General features: G+C 39.0%; 1 protein-coding gene across 2 annotated transcripts in view; it reads right to left on the reverse strand.

Annotated features, from left to right (window-relative positions):
* Positions 1-20,141, reverse strand: part of ITSN2 (intersectin 2) — a 121,359-nt gene extending 101,218 nt beyond the window's left edge. Inside the window, exon 1 of one of the 2 annotated variants that reach the window (XM_061154905.1) lies at positions 20,053-20,141. The gene's annotated coding sequence lies outside the window, so the exon portion shown is untranslated. Of the gene's footprint in view, positions 1-19,708; positions 19,788-20,052 lie in introns of those variants that run through there. The other variant, XM_061154906.1, reaches the window with a different exon arrangement.
* Positions 20,142-21,617: the final 1,476 nt, after the last annotated feature.

The raw sequence follows: 21,617 nt of genomic DNA on the forward strand, positions 1-21,617 counted from the left end.
GACAGAAAGAATTCTGACAAATAATACAGAAACTGAACTGCACTTGAATATCTTGAGGCAGGGACACTGTCCCTACTATAATCCAGACAGTGAAAATCTGAATGTGTGTAGAGGTAGAAGAGACAGGATTTTCTGATCAGCTGATGCGGATGATGAAAGAAAAGCATCATAGATGAGTTTCTACCTTGAGCAACTGCAGAGTGATAATATTAACCAACAGGAGCTCTGGAAAACAGGGATCTGGATATTAGATTTGTGAGGTAAGCAACAAAATGTTCCATTTTGAGCACATCTAATCTGACACACCTACAAAGACATTTAGGTGGAAACATACAAGAAACAGTTAAGAATTCTGTTTAAGGCAGAAACCCAGTTTTGGCAGTCATCAGGGCTTGGGAGTAGTTGTCAATACATCAGTGAATGGCATTACCCGTAGAAAGTATGTGCAGGAAACAGGAGGAGAACAATCAAAACAGAGGCTGAGCAAAAGAGAAATCAGGACACACAGATACGAGTTTCAAGGGGATGATGGTCATACTGCCAAATGTCACATAAGTCAAAACTAAGCCATTAGTTTTGGCAATCTCTTGTGAAGACAGTTCCAGGCTGGTGAGCTGACTGTTAAAGGCAAGCTGAAGCAATAATCTGGAGGTGAAGTGTAGGTGACTCAACAAGTATGTGTTGTTATAAGAAGTGGGAAAAAGAGTGAGAGGAGAGATAAGAAGCTTTAAGAAAGAGGAGAGGTTATAAGTCTTTACTTTTTAGATGGGAGAACAAAATCACTTTAAGAGGAAGGAGGAGAGATTTAATTTTGAAAAGGGAAAAGGAAGAGGTTACCTAACAAGTCTGGGTCCAGAGAAAGTGGAAGTTGACAGCTCTAGAGTATAAAGTTAGAATCTGGGACAGAATAAAAAACAGGAAAAGCGGTAAGGATGAATGTACCTAAATTGCAAGCACAGGAAAAAGAAGTTGAGAAAAGGAGAAAGTACATCTTGTCTTTGTAACTTTTTATCTTTCCTTCGGGCCCAGACAATAGTTCAAAGAATCAGACTGAAAACAGGCTCTGGTATCCCAGCCCCCCAGGAGCCCAAACACAAATTTCTTGCCTCTGCAGGCCAAAAGAAGAGCGGGTCACATGCAAATCAGTTCCCAAGAATCAACCAGGCACATGCATTTCAGATTGTGTTTAAATTAGTTTATGCCTTATACATAAAAACATGTATCAGATGAATGAATGTGGGGAAAAAAATTTGAGCAGAGGTAACAGCAAATGCAAAAGCAGACAGAAAGGCGTGGTCTGGGAAAATAGGCAGCAGCTTATTCACATGATATAGTGAAGAGCTAACAGCAATGCAAGGAACTCTAACAATAGCTGTAACAGTAAGTACTGCACCAATTCTTAGCTAATATGCACTACAAAAATGATCCCTGAAAGCATAGTCTTAATACCTAGCTAATACAAGTGTAAATCGGCACCACCTTTCTGGAAAGGAATTTGGAAATGCATTTATATCCTGCCTTATCACAAAAGCCCCCACAAAAACACAAGACACATTTAAGTAAAAAAAATAGATTACTAGGGACTTCCCTGGCAATCTAGTGGTTAAGACTTTGCCTTCCATTGCATGGGGAGCTAAGATCCCACATGCATTGTGGCCAAAAAACAAAACATCAAACAGAAATTATACTATAACAAATTCAATAAAGACTTTAAAAAATTATTTTAAAAAAATCAACTACTAAAAAAAAAAATCAACTACTAACTGAAGGCATACAGAAAACAAGTGATCACAGTACTTCAAACTTCTTTATATGTGTGACATTTTTCATAATAAAAGTGGAAAAAGAAAACTAGCTTTTGACTTTCAAGCATCTGACTTGACCACTGGCTCTCCTCATTCAGTTTTCCCCTACACTCACCAGAGTAATTCCTCGACTGCTTTAACACCTAGCTCACTATCTATTCTCCAGCATTATTCCCATAAGAATTCCTGGTGATGTCAATGTTCTCACAGATCATCCTGCCCATAGACTGGCTTCTAAGTAAGTCTCTGATGTGCTGGCATGCTGTAGCCATGGGGTCGCAAATAGTTGGACACGACTTAAAAGACTGAACAACTTAGAGACTGAACATAGCAACTGAACAACAAGAAGTCTTTGACCTCCTGTGTTCCAAAAATTTTATCCTCCATCTCATCTAAGGCAGCAACTTCCATGTCACACCCCAGGTCAGTAACTTCCCTCTTCTGTAATCCATTTCAAGTTTCCCATGCCCCTTTTGCCAGCACCATCTCAAAGCTGAAACTCTCCAGTTCCCTAACGCCAACAATTCTTTAGCCCTACTTGGACCTACAAACTATTGATCTTATCACCTTTTAACTATCTCTCAATCTTCCTTATATCCTTACACCCTTCCTCATGTCCTAATACCCCTCCTTACCCAAATTAAATATCACAGCTCACCATTATAAGCAGTTTGCTGTAAACATCCTCAGCTTCCCTCTCTCCCTACATACTACACATCTAGCAAAATACCAGTCTTTTGTAAATCCAACTCTCTAGTTATTCTATGACTATATATACTCTGCCTGGTCTCACTTTAAATTCCTGACCACTAACTCAAGTGTACCCTACGTCCTGCCTGACAAGTCCACATTTCCCTAGTTCATTTGCTCCCCTACTCTCTTAGAAGACTACTTCACACACTGCCCTTTCAATCTCCCAGACTTACATGTTACAAACACTTTTTATCCAATTTGTTGTTATACCAATTTTGTTCTATCTTTCTATCAGTCTTTTCCTTTATGACCACTGAGTATGCTCCCATGCTAAGAAAGGTTTGTCTCATATCAGAAACTGCCCAAGTTTTCTTCTAGTACCTGTACATTTAAAAAATTTTATATATTTTATTTATTCAGAATTTTTTATTTTGGAATGGAATGATAGATATGAGTCTAAATTATTTTCTCCACTTTTCCACCACTAATGATGTCTACCACTTTTTCTGAGACCATTTATGAAATAATTTAGCTTTTACTAATTGGTATAAAATGCATCTCTCCTCTTATACACTAAGTTTACTCATAGCCTGCATTTATTTCTGTTCAGTGGGTCTTCCTGTGTATTCCTGTCTTAGGGTTCTAACTACCAGTGTTAGAATATGCAAATCTCTCTCTACTCACTGTCCTATTTTTTCATAATTTTTGAGACTGTTCTCACATGTGTATTTTTTGCATCCTTCAGTAGAGTCCTACTCTTGTCTCATTTACTTCTAGGTACTTAATGGTTACAGTAAAAGTGACATATATATATTTTTGGTATACAAGAAACATATTTATTTTGGCAAATTTACGTTGCAGTCTACACGTCTGGTTCATTTGCCTGCTTGGTCCATGGTTGTTCGTCTCATGACAAAAACACCAAATTCCAACAGAGGAACATTAAAATATACCTAACCAGTACCCTTCAAGACAGAGTCATCAGAAACAAGTAAAGTTTGAGTAACAGTCACAACTAAGAGTAACAACAATCAAGAGGAGCCTAGGGAGCCATGACAATTAAATGTACTATAGTATGGGATCCTGGTACAGAAAAAGGTCATTAGGTAAAAACTAAGGAAAAGTAAGTAAGTAAAGCATGGACTTTAGTTAATAATAATGTGCCAACACTGGTTAATTATAATAAATGTACTGTACTAATAATGTTATTAATAATAGGTAGAAGGGTGTACGGGAAACTCTGTACTATCTGCTCAATTTTCCTGTAAATTTTAAATTATCCAAAAAAAGTGTATCAATTTTTTAAAGAAGGCAAATATCACAGAAGTAGAAGGTTTAAGATAAAGTTTGTGCCTTTACATTTGACAACATTCATCCAAAACAAAATGCCCACTTGGCCCATTTGTAAGAATTTATCTTAAGAAAATAATCCAAAGGAGGAAAACAGAATGCAAAGATGCGTATCATAGTGTCATCAACAGCAGAAAAAATACAAATAAGGTAATTTATCTAACAAAGAAAGGAACAAGAAAATAAGCTTATATTCACTTAGAATAAAATGCATCTATTCACAAATGATTTCAAGGTTATAGTAGATGGGTAATGTTTATGATACAATGGAAATTTTTTTTAATATAAAATTCTGGAATAGGATGCAAATATTCAAAATTGTGAATTTATGTATATAAACAGAAGTTCAAACTCCAACACTCACCTGTTTTTCTTGGAGGTTGGTGGATGGGGCTGAAAATTCCAACCCTCTAATTCTCTAAGTCTGGTTATCTAGCCTTATGCTGAGGCTATCCAGGGGTGCCACTGTTAGTCACCTCATAAATATAAACTCAGGTATGATGGAAAGCAAGTTTCCTATCACTCAGGGAATTTCAAAGATTTTAGGAGCTCTGTGCCAGGAACAAGGGACACAGACCAAATATATTTGTATTATACTACAACCATCTTTTAACCCTATAGCCAATATCATCCAGAACCTCACCTTGTCAATTTCTCTTTTTTTTTCCTTGACAATTTCTTAATCTATTGTAAGCAATATTAAGTAACAAGTCTGTTTTATCAAAAACATTTAACTGAAATTGCCGGTCTCATATTTCAAATCCAACCATGCTGCATATGATGGTAAAACAGCTACAGAGAAGAAATATACTCCTCCAGCCGTACTGTACTGCAGAGGCCTTGAGAACCTGATATTCAAGCTGATGCCCCAACACCGGAGCAAGGCCTGCACGGGAAGAGCGTCCACCGGCTACTGGTACTTTCCAATCTCAACCAAAACAGAAACAGAACAAGAGAGTAAAGGAAAAAGAAACTAAAAGTCAAGGGTAGAAAAGCATTCATTTTCTTATTCTATCAAACCGTTTTTTTTAAATATCAACTCATTTCAAGTAAAGCATGCAATCAGGGCAGGAAAAATAACATCTTTAATAAAGAGCAATCCAATCATACAAGAAAGTAAATATAAAATAATATTACTTTAATAATAAAATATAAAATAGTAATAATAAATGTGCAGTGAGGACTTTGAAGGCAAACTCCAAGTTCTGACAGGGACAAAAAATTATCAGGAAAGAATAAAAGAGAGCTATTCTAACATGGAATGAGTCACCCTTTTAAAAAACATGTATCCAGAAAATATCTATCACTGAGCAGCAACATCTAACCAAAGCAAGGTCTCACTTGCCCCAAATACCTCAAATCTCAAATTTACAAATTCTCTTCATCCATCTGAATTCTTTAATTCTGAGGGCCATGGACTTCTTTTTTTTTTTTTTAAGAAATTTGGCAAACCCAGTTTCTCTCTCTGGAAAAAACACAAATGCACAAAATGTGGTGAACAATTTCAAAGCTTTCAGACTTCCAAAGCCAATTTGGGGAGTGCATGTACTCCATAGTCAAAACCCTTAATTATAACATACATTAATTTCCACTTTAAAATGTATTAGAGTGGAATATTAGAGTGGGAAAGAAATCTTCCAATTATGTAATCCATTCATTCTCAAAACTATTCTAACTATTGCCTACCTATGTGGAACAAGAAAGAGATTCAACCTACCTACGTGCTCCTATTTTTCAATAGAAAAATAATTCCATGATGAAGAAGTTATAGCAAAGAAACAGTTACACAAATGGTCAACAAAATTAAAACAACATAATTCTGTGACTGCAATCAATTCAAGAATAGCAGAAATGGAACCAAATCAAACTCAAGACAACCCAATGATACACTGAAATAGTATCCACTGTTGTGGGCGTGCATAGTAGGAATTTTTCAATTCAATCTGACGCTGCCAAAGTTTTGGAGAGTTAACAGATTTCTTAGAAAAAAACTGAATTAGGACACTCAGTAAGCTCTAGAAATTGGTTAGTTTTAATACATAAACACTAAATTTCAGTAATCCTTAATAACTCAGATTTTAAGTAGCCCACAGAATTGAGGAAATGATTTGCATTTTAGTTCCATTCATTAGAAAAAGGCTTCTGACCTATGTCTTGAAAGACATTGGGAAGCAGAACAGAATCCAATAGTTTTCAACCACTGTGACTGTGCTCACCAATAGTATAAAATCTGTTGCTTATTCGCTAAGTTGTTTCAGACTCTTTCCTGACCCCAGGGACTATAGCCCATTAGGCTCCACTGCCCATGGCACTTCCCAGGCAAGAAATACTAGAGTGGGTTGTCATTTCCTTCTCCAGGGGATCTGATCACCTACTAAACTAGATCCTTCATACCTTGCTGGTGGGAAAGTAAAAAGATTTAGCTGCTTGGGAAAACAATTTGGCAGCTCCTCAAAATGTTAAGCATAGGTTACCATAACACCCAGCAAACCCACCTTTAGATATGAACCCAGAGAAATGAAAATATAAACCTATGTCCATATAAAAACTTGTACACAAATGCTCACAACAGCACTGTTCGTAATTGCTCAAAAGTGGAAACAACCTAAATGACCACCAACTGATGAATGGATAAACAAAATGTGCTACATCCATACAATGGAATATTCGACCATAAAAAGAAATGAATTACTGATACATGGTATAATATGGATGCACTTTTTTTTTGGATGCACTTTAAAAACAAACATTACAGTAAGTAAAAGAAGTCAGTAACAAAAGACCACATATTCTATGTCTCATTTATATGAAATATCCAGAAGAGGCAAATTCATAGAGGCAAATTCACGGGTTAGTGGTTCATGGGTATAGGGGGTTCTTTGGGATGAAGAAAATAACCTAAAATTAGCGATAATGCTTGTGCAATTCTGTGATTGTAATAAAAATGACAGAATTGTAAACTTTAGAAGGGTGAATTTTATAGTATATGAATTATATCTTGATAAAACTGATATTTTAACAAAAATATCTAATTTTCTAATGGCATATAAGGTATTTTAGGGTTTATCCTCTGCCTACATTTCCAGTGTTAGAATACCTTCCCCCTCCACCTCTATGCCATCTTATTCCTATTAGCCCTCTCTCTGAATCTGTGACACTTCTCAGTGATACTTCCACTTAAAAACCTTCCTTTGCCACATCCTCATTTTGTCTTGTATATATTTCCAATAAACTACGTACCACCAAATACTGTAACCTTTGTATTCATGCCTGCCCATCTCTATCAGACTGGGAGTTCCTGTGAGTGTCTCATCTTCATATACCTAGTGCTCAGCCACCAGGTAGGTACTAAAATATCCTTTAATAAAAAAGCTTTGACACTGAGAGATTAACATCCTTTCAACTGCACTGAGGACAAGCAAGCTGACAATCTGAAACTTGAACTTTGAAAGCAGATCAACCAATTCGAGTTCTAATCCCAGTGTAGTTACTTTTAGTTTAGGAGACTTGCACATGACATAGCTTCAGTTTTCTAACTTATAAATGTGATTGATGGCACCTAAATGCCAGGCTCTTTTAAGGCTCAGGTATCATGTCTGTAAAACATCTGGCACACAGATGGTGCTCATAAATGACGGCTATTACTACTATTATTTCATCTTGATTTTCAACTATTAAGAACTGGCTTAATTTCACTGAATTGGTATGACAAACCACAGCTGTTCCAATTACTAATAAAAAGGATATGTTTTTCTTACAAATATTGATTATATTTGAGTAAAAGGTGACTATTATCTCTACCAAGAGGCTTAGGGCCCCAAATATACAAAGCATGTTGAGACTTAAAAGCTTCAAAAAGAGAACTGTTCTATACAAATTTAGTTCTCAGTTCTAGTTCTGCAACTTAACATCTTCAGTTTAAGATGTCTGAATATAAGCTGTAAACTTGGACTTCTATAAATGTTAAGTTTAGCCCACAAAGAATCAACCAATAGGGCAAAAAAAGAACAGAAATGGTAAACTAATAACTGAAGTAGCTAGTGCTCGGATTATATTGAAGATTTAAATTAAATCAATTTTAGAAGAATTAGTCAACAACTCTGAACAAGACAACTCACCCACATGAAAGGGGAAAAAACACCTAAGAATAGCTTGTGACTCAGCCTGCACTGCTCTAAGGGGTGGGCTGGTGGGAGCTGGCTAGTTGGTCTATCCTCTTCCATCTTATATCAGGACTAAATATTAAAGCAAAACTATTTACTTGACTTGAATAAGAAGTATAGAAGGAGGGGACTTTCCTGGTGGTCCAATGGTTGAAGATCTACCTTCCAGTGCAGGGGACATGGGTTTGATCCCTGGTCAGGGAGGCGAGACCCCACATGGAATGGGGCAACCAAGCCTGCAGGTCACAGCTAAGACCCCACAAAGTCAAGTAAATAAGTAAATATTCTAAAAAATGGTATAGAGGGAAAAAATTCAAGTAGATGCTTTACCTTCAAGTAAAATATCACCTCCCTAAAACAAAGATAACTAAGTCCTGAAGCTATTATTTATGCAAAAGAAATAGTAAAGATTTGTCCATATAAGTATTTTTAGACTTCTGCTGAAAACAAAATTAAAAGATATATAATTGGAGAAAAAGCAAAACAAATATGATAGTCATCATTTTTAATGTACACAGAACTACTTAGATAATGAAAACACTAAGACTTTAAATAGACAATTTCCAAAGAGGAAATAAAACTGGCTAATAGATGTTAACATTACTAATAAATCGAGAAAATGCAAATTTTTATTTTGTTTCTCCTTATAGGTTTACTTTTAAAAAAAAAAAAAAAAAACAGACTCTAGGGCTACCAGTATCAGGGCTTGCAAACATGAGAAGTGAAGAGGGTTACAGACATACTCATGGGAGTGCAAACTGGCAGAGCTCTTCAGAAGACAGTGTGAAAATATACAGCAAGAATCCTAATGAAGTTCTTATCCTGTAAGTCAATGATTTCATTTCTGGAAATCTGTCATAAGGAAACAATAATAAATGTGGGAAGTGCTTTACTTACAATGACATTTACTGCAGCTATTATTAGTTACTACACAGAAAAATTGGAAATGATATGAGCATCCAATAAGGGGAGAACACACTGAGCCAAGTATGACACTGCCACTTCAATCAAATTCATAGTGATATGCGAATTATGTATCTAGATAGATCTGATCTAGATATATATAGATAGATCTATCTAGATATATAGATTGATCTAGATATATATAGATAGATCTATCTAAATATAGACTGATCTAGATATATATAGATAGATCTATAGATTGATCTAGATATATATAGATAGATCTATCTAGATACATAGATTGATCTAGATATATATAGGTAGATAGATTGATCTAGCTAGATATACAGATATATCTGTATCTAGACAGATACCTCAATAACCTTTTAAAAAAAATTTCAGGAAGATTATGTAATAATCTGGAAACTGGTTATGCTTTTACAATTTATCAGTTCAGTTCAGTTGCTTAGTCATGTCTGACTCTTTGCAGCCCCACGGACTGCAGCACACCAGGCTTCCCTGTCCATCACTAACTCCCAGAGCTTGCTTAAACTCATGTTCATTGAGTCAGTGATGCATCCAACCATCTCATCCTCTGTCGTCCCCTTCTCCTCCTGCCTTCAATCTTTCCCAGCATCAGGGTCTTTTCCAATTAGTCAGTTCTTCGCATAAGTACTGGAGTTTCAGCTTCAGCATCAGTCCTTCCAATGAATATTCAGGATTGATTTCCTTTAGGATGGACTAGTTGGATCTCCTTGCAGTCCAAGGGACTCTCAAGAGTCTTCTCCAACACCACAGTTCAAAAGCATCAATTCTTTGGTACTCAGCTTTCTTTTGGTCCAACTCTCACATCCACACATGACTACTGGAAAAACCATAGCCTTGACTAGACAGACCTTTGTCGGCAATGTCTTTGCTTTTTAATATGCTGTCTAGGTTTGTTACAGCTTTTCTTCCAAGGAGCAAGTGTCTTTTAATTTCATGGCTGCAGTCACCATCTGCAGTGATTTTGGAGGCCAAGAAAAAAAAAGTCTCTCACTGTTTCCATTGTTTCCCCATCTATTTGCCACGAAGTGATGGGACCAGATGCCATGATCTTCGTTTTTTGAATGTTGAGTTTTAAGCCAGTTTTTTCACTCTCCTCTTTCACTTTCAAGAGGCTCTTCAGTTCCTCTACACTTTCTGCCATAAGGGTACTGTCATCTGTATATCTGAGGTTATTGATATTTCTCCCAGCAATTTTGATTCCAGTTTGTGCTTCATCCAGCCCAGCATCTTGCATGATGTACTCTGCATATAACACTTGCCAACATCTGTTGGAATTTATAATATATAACATACTATAAATGTGTATTTATCATTATTAAAAAGAGCAGCTAACAATCACTGAATACTTATCAAACACCAAGCCTGACACTCAGGTCTTTACTTGTCACTGTTATTGCAATATCATTGATACCATCATCATCAGGGCCATCCTAGAAGTCTGAGGCCCAGCGCCACTCACCCACTGTGAGGCTAGGCCAAGATAAAAGTCATATTTTAAAGGAGGTCTCAGTGTAAACATTTTCATAGGGCCCTTTGAAAATGTTAAAAAAAAAATTTGAAGTTGAATTTTAATTATTTCATAAAAGAAAGGTACAGTACCCTGACCCACCTCCTCTCTCCAAGCACAGCCCAGAGGTGCACCCCTCGATGACCTAACCAAAGGACAGGCCTGATTATTACTGTTACATTTATTGAAAAGTCATTAAGAGATGGTCACACTGAAAACATATTATTTCTTCATCCTCATAAAAACTCTAGGGATAAATATTTTATGAAATCTCCACTTTTTAAAGAAAAGACAACTGAGGCTTAGTGAGACAGTTACATTCACAAAGCTAATAAAAGGCTAAGCTGTAACTAAAACCCCAGTCAGACAGCACAGGCCATGTTCCTAACTACGGTGCTATATTGTCAAACATGTACAAAAATACGTGTCTAAAAACAGAGAGAAAAAACAGGGTGGTGGGAGACACGAAAATGTGGTTGTAAGTGGTGGAATAACTTTTCTCCTACTTTTTTTTTCTCTATTTTACAAAGTTTCTTCAATAAGCAAGAATTATTTTCATAATGAAAAAAGTTTGTTACATGATGAGATATAAAGAGGAGGATTTGAAAAAATAACAAATTAAATGACAAATAAATTATACTGTCAATCTGTAAAGTGCTCACTTGTTCTTCTTCAAGACAAGCAGTCAGTATACCTCAAGACTAGAGCCAAAGAAGAACGTCTCTTAGTCTTGTATCAAAGCTAGAAGACCAGAAACGTAACGAAGGCCAAAGAGAAAAGACATTGAGGTCTCATGCCATGTGCTGACAACCAGGAAAGGGTGTGCAGGAACCCAGGTCTTCACAGACAGGCTGCAGGGTTCCCTCTCTCCCCAAGCCCAAGACTTCCACGTTCGGCAAAGGCTGCCAGTGGGCCTTCCCCACCAAGTCACAAAACTTCGCTGGGCATGTCAAGATCTTATCAAGATTATACCAGGACCTGCCAACTTCCCCCGTTCCTGTCACACTGAAAAAATGAGGAAGTCAGAAGAGAAACTGAGCTCTGCTTCATGACAGAAGAGATCCAGAAGAAAGACTGAAATATTCTGAACATCACACCAGGTATGCTGGGGGAAGGGGGGATTTATTACACCAGGCTTTCCCAGAGGCAAAGCTGATAAACCTCAAAATCACTGTAAATCATTGTTGTTCCCAGAATGGGAAATACCCATGTGTGTTTTCACTCAGTCTCTAGGCCCCCCTCCTTCTGCCTCCTCCCCCACTGGCCTTCAAAGTTGAGTTCCAGTGTTAACTTCCTAAATTTAAGTTTCTCTATTTTACATAGTGGGAAGGTTGATTTCTTTCTTATATCACCAACATTATCATGAGCACCTTTAATTCAAATCAACAAATATTTACAGAGTATTCAGATGTACAGCATCTGTATAAAATGTATAAGAGCAGGGAATACACAAGAGGAGTAAGATCAAAAACGATAACTGCATGTAAGTGCAATGGGTATAAAGAAAAGACAGAAGATGGGCACCTAACTTTGCCTTAGGGAACTAGAAAGTTGTTAGATGAGTAATCCCAGAGGAAATAACTTCTAAACTAAGTAATGAAAAACTGAACAAAACGTATCACCCAATTAGGCTAGGAAAAGAGAGTCTAAGGAACTGAGAACAGACATGGGCAAGGACACAGAAGAAAAAACTGTTTGAGAATTTAAAACATACCGTCAGAGTACTTTGTAAATGGAGCTAATAACTGCACCTACCTCACAGAGATCTTATAAAAATTAAATGAGTTAATAAATATAATCAATTAGTATAGCAGGAGATACAAGAGACACAGATTCAATCCCTGGGTTGGCAAGATCCTGTGGAATAGGAAATGGCAATCCACTCCAGTATTCTTGCCTAGAAAATTCCACAGACAGAGGAGTCTGGTGGTCTGCAGTCCATAGGGTCACAAAGAGTCGGACACAACTGAGTGACTAAGCACGGCACACACGGTGATTACTATAAAAACCCTGAAAGTTAAAGTGAAAGTGAAGTCAGTCAGTCGTGTCCGACTCTTTGTGGCCCCATGGACTGTAGCCCACCAGGCTTCTCCAACCATGGGATTCTCCAGGCAAGAATACTGGAGTGGGTTGCCATTTCCTTCTCCAGGGGATCTTCCCAAACCAGGAATCGAACCCAGGTCTCCCTCATTGCAGGCAGATGCTTTAACTTCTGAGTCACAAGGGAAGCACATAAACCTTAGCTATTATCATTATGATTGATAAGAATTCATTTACAAAACTAAGATACAAATTTGGAAAAAAAATTTACACCTATAAGCAAAGAGTTCTTAATGTTTAAAGAAATTTTAGAAATAACCAAGAGATGAACATGCCAATGAAGTGAGAAAAGGACAGAGACAAATATTTCTCAAAGAAAAAATTTTAAGTATTACCTTATTAATATTAGGGCTTCCCTGATAGCTCAGTTGGTAAATAATCTGCCTGCAACACAGAAGACCCCAGTTTGATTCCTGGGTCAGAAGATCCGCTGGAGAAGGCATAGACTATCCACTCCAGTATTCTTGGGCTTCCCTTGCGGCTCAGCTGGTAAAGAATCTGCCTGTAATGTGGGAGACCTGGGTTCGATCCCTGGGTTGGAAGCATCCCCTGGAGAAGGAAAGGCTACCCACACCAGTATTCTGGCCTGTATCATGGACTGTATAGCCATGAGGCTGCAAAGAGCTGGACACGACTGGCTGACTTTCACTTCACTATTAGTATTCAGAGAAAGAAAAATTAAAACAAGGGTCTTTATCAAATTATTAGATTTAACAAGAAGTGTTTCTAAGGATGTGGGGAATCTGGTTTCATGTGGTAAGAGAACACTTTGGTACTGACAGGTTTTTCTGGAAAACAACTTGGCAATACATTTACATGGGCCTTAGGAAGTATCCACACCTTTTGACCTAATATTATTACTACAACTACTAGAAATTTATTCTAACGAAATAATCATAGATATAAAGACAGATATAGTTACAAGAATGTTAGCTGTGGCACGACTTAAAATAACAACAGAAACAACTATAAACTACCTCCACAGGCTGCGGAGTCAGAATAAGTTCATAACCTACGGCTGCCACTTATTGGCTGCGGGATCTTGGGAAAATTACTAAACTTGTCCTTGCTCAATTTTCTCAGCTGTAAAATAAATGATGATAGAACAGCTCTTAAAGAGAGACTAAAGACTAAATGAGCAAAAGTATGTAAAGTGTCTCAAAAGTAACCAGGATACAGTAATATCAATAGATGTTAGACATTATTAACATCCAGTAGAAGCAAGACAGTATTATTTAGCCAATGAAAATTTTATTGAAGATAAATATAAAGTAGCATTTATCATTTTGATAAATGCTAGTAAACTAAAAATCAGATAACAAAAGCAGAATATATAATTCCATTTTTCCCAAAGAAAAATTTCTAGATGAGATCTACCAAAATATTAACACTGAATATTTCTCCAGATAATATTATTAAGGACTACAATTTTCTTCCTTCAATTTCTCTGCAGCTTTCCAGTTTTACACAAGGAACTTTATATTACTCATCATAATAAAAATAGCATAAACAAAAGGTCCATAGAATTTAAAAACAAACACAACATAGCACTTTTAGAAGAAATCAAATTAAGGTATCTATTCTAAGCTATTTGACAAATAGTTTATCTGCTCTAGGTTCATGTTGTACCCGAGGGTTTTTGTTTTCTGGCTTAAGTTATTAGAAAATAGAAATATTAAGAGATCTACTGGGTCCAAACCAGATAGTAAATGATAAACATTTCTGTTAAATACAATGATGTGAAATACTATTTTACTCATAAAATGTGTACAATCATCCTCCCCCAATTTTGAATTCTTTAATAATTTTGAATGAGGCAAACTCTTACTTCTCTCCATTTACCCCCACCCACCTGCCCACACATTCCCTAGTCCCATTTCCTACCTTACTTTTCTCCATAGCACTCAACAAATTCTAACTCCTAGATATTTTTGTCTCCATTCCCCATTCCTGAAAACAAGTAGCACAGGGCAGGGCTTTTGTGTGTTTTGTTTACTGTTTATACTCTCAGTGGTTGGATCAGTTCTTGGCATGAAGACACTCATCATTTGCTAGAAGAACGAATGAATTCAGTATCAAGAAATATGACTGACTTCTGTTAGGTTTAACTTTTTAAAGAAGAAAGAGACTGAGAATAAAAGAAAGTTAAAGTAGAGGGCAGAAAAAGAGGTAAGAGGAGCTTTTTTTTCCCATTGAAACCCCTAGAAAGATAAAGTTGGGGTAAAGTCAACCTAATGAGGAAAGCAATAGTAAACATGGATATAAGAGGGAGCTGCAGCACGTACTTTTTCAAGATGGGATGACCACCAGGTTATAAAGACTATAAAACCCAGGTCCCGGAAAGGAGTGGTCAGAAAGCTTTGAGTTATCTATATCTGTCTCCCTAAATGGCATGCCTCTTTCCATCTCAAGCATCCAAGTAACTCAGCTTTCAGGGAACAGTGAAACCCTAGATCCTGGATGTAGGAACTAGGATGCTAGAAGGAGGAAAAAACTTCAGTCAGATTCATGGAAGGAAGGGACTTCTCTGGCAGTCCAGTGGTTAGAACTCAACACTTCCATGGCAGGGAGCAAGAGTTTGATCCCTGGTCAGGGAACTAAGATCCCACATGCTGCACAGCCAAAAAAATTTTTTAAAAAAGAAATATATATATATATGGAATGATGAAGACCAGACACCAGAAGAAAGGAGAAGTGGGGAGGTAAAGTCTTCTAATACAAGTTGTCTAAGCATTTCACTGGAGCTTTAGCAGAGGTAAAGCCTAAAATGCTTCTAGGGAGAAGAAGAGAATTAAGGGAAATTAAATCTCAAAGTCTTCTTTACCATTCAGGTTTTCAGGGCTTACCATAAAGTTAGAGAATGAATGCTACGCAAGCATTCCCAGTCTGCTTCATTCTCAGCAAACTCCATTAATCTCTAAATTCTCACTTATATTCACCAAAAAGTATTTCACACTGATTAAAAGGGCTTCCCAGATGGCACTAGTGGTAAAGAACCTGCCTACCAATGCAGAAGATGTAAGGCACACAGGTTCAATCCCTCAGTCAGGAAGAGTTCCTGGAGGAAGGCATGGCAACCCACTCCAGTATTCTTGCCTGGAGAATCCCATGGACAGAGGAGCCTGGAGGGCTCTGGTCCACAGCATCGCAAAGGCACAGTCCATATGGTCACAAAGGGTCAGACATGACTGAGGCAACTTAGCACACACTCACTAAAACTCCTCAAATGTTGCATAAATTCTGAAATTTATTAATTTGACCTACTTAATTCTCATATTTAAGCAACCATTCTTAAGCGTGAAGGAGGAGTGGCAAGGTGGTGAAGAAAGTGTCCAAATACCTATTTTTAAGCAAAAATGAAATGATACAGCAAGTTATCAGTGTCCTCCAAACTGTCCAAGCAAAGCCTACTGGCTCCTTATCTATGTGGGCTCTGCAGTTTGACACTGTTCTTGGTCATTCTCTCCCATTATCAACCTCATACTAGTCAAATACTCCTCACACTGAAAAGTAGAAGTTATTTAAACATGTGGATTCAAAGACTTCGAAGTAATAAACTAAAGCAGTAGCTTCTTTTCCAGATAAAGAACATTTGCTTCTTTTAGGCTATGTTTCCCACCCTCCCCCAAATTAAGGGGACTAAAAATACAGATTCTTTGTTGGGAGACAGGATTGTGGCTAAGTTCTACTCTATTTTCCAGCCTTCTTTTATGGATTGTTTTGATGGTAAGATTAAACATTAAGAGCAAAATTTTTTTAATGAATAAAAAATAGAAAGAGGACTAGTTCAGTTTTGAAATTTCTCTTTGAAGTAAGTTGGAATAATAATATGTAACATTTATTAAGCACTTAAACTAAGCAGAAATTACTGCAAGGACTTTATATTACATACAACATCACTATGAGATACTGTTATTTTCCCCATTTTACATTTGAGGAAACAGAAGCTTAGAGAAGTAAAATAAGTTGCTCAAAACAGATATAAGCAGGAGACTTAACTTAAAGGCCTGTACTTTTATCCAGACCAAAATAAATAAAATTTTTATTGAAATACATATACTTTTTCTAAAATGAATATGCACTAGTGAAAAAAAAAACCTAGAAAACATAAAACAGTTGCTTAAGTAAAACAAGTTAAAAGTCTACCATCTGATATTAGATCTCTATAAATGTCTACCATAACCACTGCTGAATAACTTCACAAACAAATCATTCAGTGTCCTGATATAGCTGTGAAATTAATTTTTAAATTAATCTCTCAGAACATTTGAAAATGAAATATGGTGCCCTCCTAGAGTTGTAAAAACACATTCTTTCTTGCTGCATTCGCTCAGATGTATTCTTTTTCTGCTCGGTTTCCTTCCCCCTCCCCCACTTCCTCTCTGCCTTTAGATCATTTAAGACCAGTTCAGTTCCTCCTTCTCAAGAATACCTATAGGCACATTCTCCCCAACAGGATTCTAATTTAGTCGCTATGCTCTGTAGGTAGAGAATGGTAAAAAGTAAAAAATAAACTCAAGTAAAAAAATATAGTGTTTCTGATGCAGCTTCATCTATAGGACTATTCTTTTACAGAACTAATCCTAAACATTATTTTTATACTTCACACTTGGAATCCCGCCTTTAACAATTGGCACACAAAAACGTCTGCCTATTTTTAGCCTTTCTTCATAAATGTTAATAGTTATTCCATAAATTTTTCCATAAATAAGGTACTGAAAAGATCAGAATATAAAAAAAGAAAAACAGGCACACACATTGTTGTATGGTAATAAAATACCACCATATTTTGAGTAAGGTAATTAGTTTATTCTGAATCATTTCTGGAACTTGTTAATATAAATGCTTTACAAGTAAATATAGTATATAAAAATGCTACTTATTGATGGAATAATATGTATCAAAACTTTCATTCATTTACTCAACAAATACTGAATGCCCAAATAACCTTTTGTTTTAATTTCTGAACCAAGATGAATGTATCATATAAGGAACAGGTGCAGAAGTTAGAAGAATCTTGGTTTGAAACCTAGCTCTTGTACTTATTAGCTCAGTGACCTAGAATAACTCAGTTAACCTAGAGAAGCTCTGTTAACCTCCAGGTTAACATTTCAGTTATCTATTTGATGGGTGGGAAAGAACTACTCATAGGGTCTCTGTGAGCTTCAAATGATTATGTAACAACACAGAGCCTGGGAGGCAGTAAGTGCTCAATAAATGACAAAAATGGTAAATATATTTTAATACTGAGGAAAGTAGCTGAAGTAGATAGCCAATAAATGATCTTTTTGTCTTACTAGATAGAAATTTGTGAAACTCTATATTAAAAATACAACAAAGTAAAAATCTTAAGGTTATGTAAGAAATTTCCACTTTAAAAAAGAGATATGGTAAGTCGATAGAGTGAAAAAAATAAAGGAAGAAAGAGATGGGCAAAGAAGGTCTTGAAAGCTGCTGAGTTTGGGTGATGGATGTATAGAGGTTCCTTTTACTATTCAGATTTTGTGAAGATACAAAATTTTTTAAAACCATAATTCTAATCCCAGCAATTGTATAATACATTTTCTCATATTCTGATGAGATCTGGATTTTAGCCATGAGATATGCTGAACTAACAATATTACCTCCCTGCTCAATAATTCAGTATAGGTCAAGTTTTCTCAAACAATTCTACCTTTTGTTATAAAGGTAAGCAAAAAAACAATTACATGCATTAAAGTATATTAAAAAATGCAAGCTTTAGTGAGGCTCACTACTACTACATTAAGTCAGCAGCCATGCACAATTTTTTCCATGGCCTCAAAAAAAACCACAAAATTCTGTTTGTCCTTAAATGAAGCTTTTAGAAACAACTTTCACCTTACCTACTTTTGAAGTAATAAGGAATATATATCAAGCATATCTCAATAAAGCTGGGCGAAATAAATTACAAGGGAATCGTAGGCACAGCCAAAGAAACCTAGCACAACAAAATTGCTACCATCTTTAAATTTTGAGAGACGTCATTATTAATTTATGTAAGGGTTTTACGTGATGTTTCTAGATTGTGTTTAGGTTTCACCACTGATTAACAACATAGCAAAGAAGCACAGGGAGAGAGGCAATTACTTTTCTTAAGAGGCTTAAGAAGCTTAACCTGGAGTGTATGCTACCTAAATTAAGCTGACCAGGACAACACAAAATTTCAAAGCACACTCGCTTATTTCTGGGTAAGCAAGTAAACCCTAGTAAAAACAAACTAGTGCATTTAGCAAAGCAAACATTTTTGTGTTAAGCTTAATTCCTATCACAAAGTATTCTATCAAAAATATTCCTAATTAATATGTCTCAAGTGAAGCATAGTTGCCATCAGCAATCACTCTACCATAACGCACAGGATTAATAAATTCAAATACATCATCTTTTTACAAAATGCACAGCCATCCGCATTTCAGCCTCGGATTACCCATTCACTATACACATGCAGGCGTCTTCAAAAAGAATTATAAAAGCAATCAACTTTTACTCTGGTCCAAGAGATTACAGCTCTCCGTGCTTCCTGTATACCCTGGAAGTCAATAACGCTGAAGTCAAATTGTAACATTTCCCAACTTTGGTTTAATGAGAGCGTCGGACTCAGAGCATCCGCCCACTGGCCTCTCGTGACTCGGGCTACTTTGACGCACTGGGATGCGGCTCACCTGACGTTCCGCACCAACCATTGCCAAGAAGGAAAACCAACTCCGTGAAAATAAAATGGGGCCCCGAGGAAGCGGGCGGGTGCCCCTCAGGGCTGGTTCGCTTCTACCCGCACCCCGAAAGCGAGGGAGCCGGCCGCCGCGTCCGCACCTGCCAGAAGAGGCCGCGGCCGGGGTCCGGGGTCCGGCCGCGGGGAAGACGCAGCCCGGCCCCGGCCCCTGGCCGTCCGCCCTGGCCGCGCCGCGGGGGCAGGAACCCGGGGCCGGAGGTTTCCGCCCGGCGCCGCCAAGACTGCCAGGGGCCTAGTTCGGGGACCTCCGGGGCTCCCGAGGGCCCGTCCGCGTCGTGTGGGGCGCGCAGCCGCCTCCCAGCCCGGCCCGCGAGCCTCCCCGCGGAGGACGCGGCAGCGCCCGCACCTGCCCCGCGCGCCCTGCCGCAGCGCGGAGAGCGGCTTCACCCACCTGGCGCGCCCGCCGCGCCTCCCGCACGTCACAGCGCGACCCCGCGCCCCTCGGCACCAGCGGCGCGGGCGCGGGCGGATGCCGGGAGACCTGCTCGGCAGCCGCCGCCGCGCCTGCTTCGTCGTCAGGCCGCCGACAGCGAACCTGTTGCGCAGCCTGTCACGGCCGCTCGGGCTCCGCGGCGCCGCCTCAGCCCCACAACATGGCGGCCGCGGCCTCCGCAGGAAGCCGGGGGGCGGGGAGGGAGGCGACGGGCCGGGCAGTTGACGGCCCGCCCGCCCGCTGGCGGGCACCGACTCGTACTCCCTTGGGAACCCGAAATTGGCCCGGGCGCGGCTCCTCACCCCCGGAGTCTCGAGGCCGCGGACCCTGCGGGCCTGGTCCTCATGCTCGTCTCTTCCCTCGGGGAGGCCCCGAAGCCCTGAACCCGGCAGCCCTTCCTGGAGGGGTGCCTACCCACCTGGCTCCTCCTCCCCGAGGTGACTTGTTGGGGTTGGATAGTGCGTTTCCTGCCACCGCAGACCCCATGGTTTCGGAAGAGGGCCAACCGGTGTCCAGCACGTCCCTGATGCATGCGCCCCCACCCCACCCCAAGTCCCTGTGGGGTTCTCTCTGGAGCCTTCTCACCTGGGAGCTCAATTCCCCTGGAATGGGGATGGGACGGGCACAGGTTATTCCCACCTTTGTTCATGGGTGTGGGCCTTTCCTTCAAATACCCCAGAAGGACTCACCTTCATCGTACCTAACAGTCGTCCATTCAGCGTCCCTCACCGTCCTCTATAAGAAACAAAAAAGGACGAGAAAGGAGCCTTCCAGCCCCCATCCACACGCAGAGCAGCTACCTCGAATATTCTGGCCAAGCAGTAAGAAAATAGTCATCTCTCCGTGAATTCCACGACCTGAAGCCCTCCGGATGCTGACCTTTCTTTCCCACCTGAGAGCCGCCTGACAGGTGAAGCTCAAATTCAGCATCTGTTTTTTCTCCCCTTTCAGCTCCTAGTCTCTTCACAAAAGACTAAATAACTCAAGTCACCACCATTTATGGGGGGCCTGCCCTTGACACAGCACTCCTTCAAGAGAAAGGCTTTTTGTTATTTGAGGTTCGAGGTGGCGTCGGTGGTTCCTATGGGCATAACAAAGTGGAGGTGCAAGACCCAAGATTTTTGTTGGCTTTACACGTGGAGTGTAGGATGGACCCATGTACAAAACTCATACACCATGACTTGTTGGAAAAGGAGAAATCTGCAGAGCAAAAGATCCCATAGCTTCCTTTCATTCGTACACGTTGGGGCATGTGAATGTAGCCAGGCTGACTTAAGAGGCGTGACTCCAGAGACCAGGCCTATCTGAACTAGACAGGCAACTCCTGTGAGGAACTTAGCAAACATTAGTAATGATAAACAGGCTTTTCCCGCTCTCACATTCGATGTTTTTCCTAACTCTTAGATTTGGACCTGACTTAGACTTTATAGACAGTTCCCTGAGTCAGTGACACAGGAAAACCTGACTTCTTTGCATTTGCCTTGGAAGTCATTTATCTACTAGAAACCAGTCAGTCTATCCTTTATCTGCTGGGGACCAATCAGTCTGCAAACAAACCACCCAAGCTACAGACAGCACTCTTGAGCACATGGTCTTATTCCCATGACAGATATCACCAATTATTTATGATCCCTTTTGGAGTCTGTGCTTCAGTCCAAGCCTCTGAATCCTTCTCAACGTAGTTCTCCAAAGGGTTGGTCTGTAAGGTAAAACCTATTTTTATTCCCAATAGGCCGATTGATAGCCAGTCTCCATTTCCCTCCCATTGTCTGATCAATGTCATTTGTGTTTCTGGGTTCTGGACCTGATACCATTCACCCTGAGTCCTTTTTCTTTCTAAATGAGGAGGCCAAATCCTTGGTAGGAC

Source organism: Dama dama, chromosome 11 (genome assembly GCF_033118175.1).
Source record: "Dama dama isolate Ldn47 chromosome 11, ASM3311817v1, whole genome shotgun sequence".
Taxonomy (NCBI): Eukaryota; Metazoa; Chordata; class Mammalia; order Artiodactyla; family Cervidae; genus Dama; species Dama dama.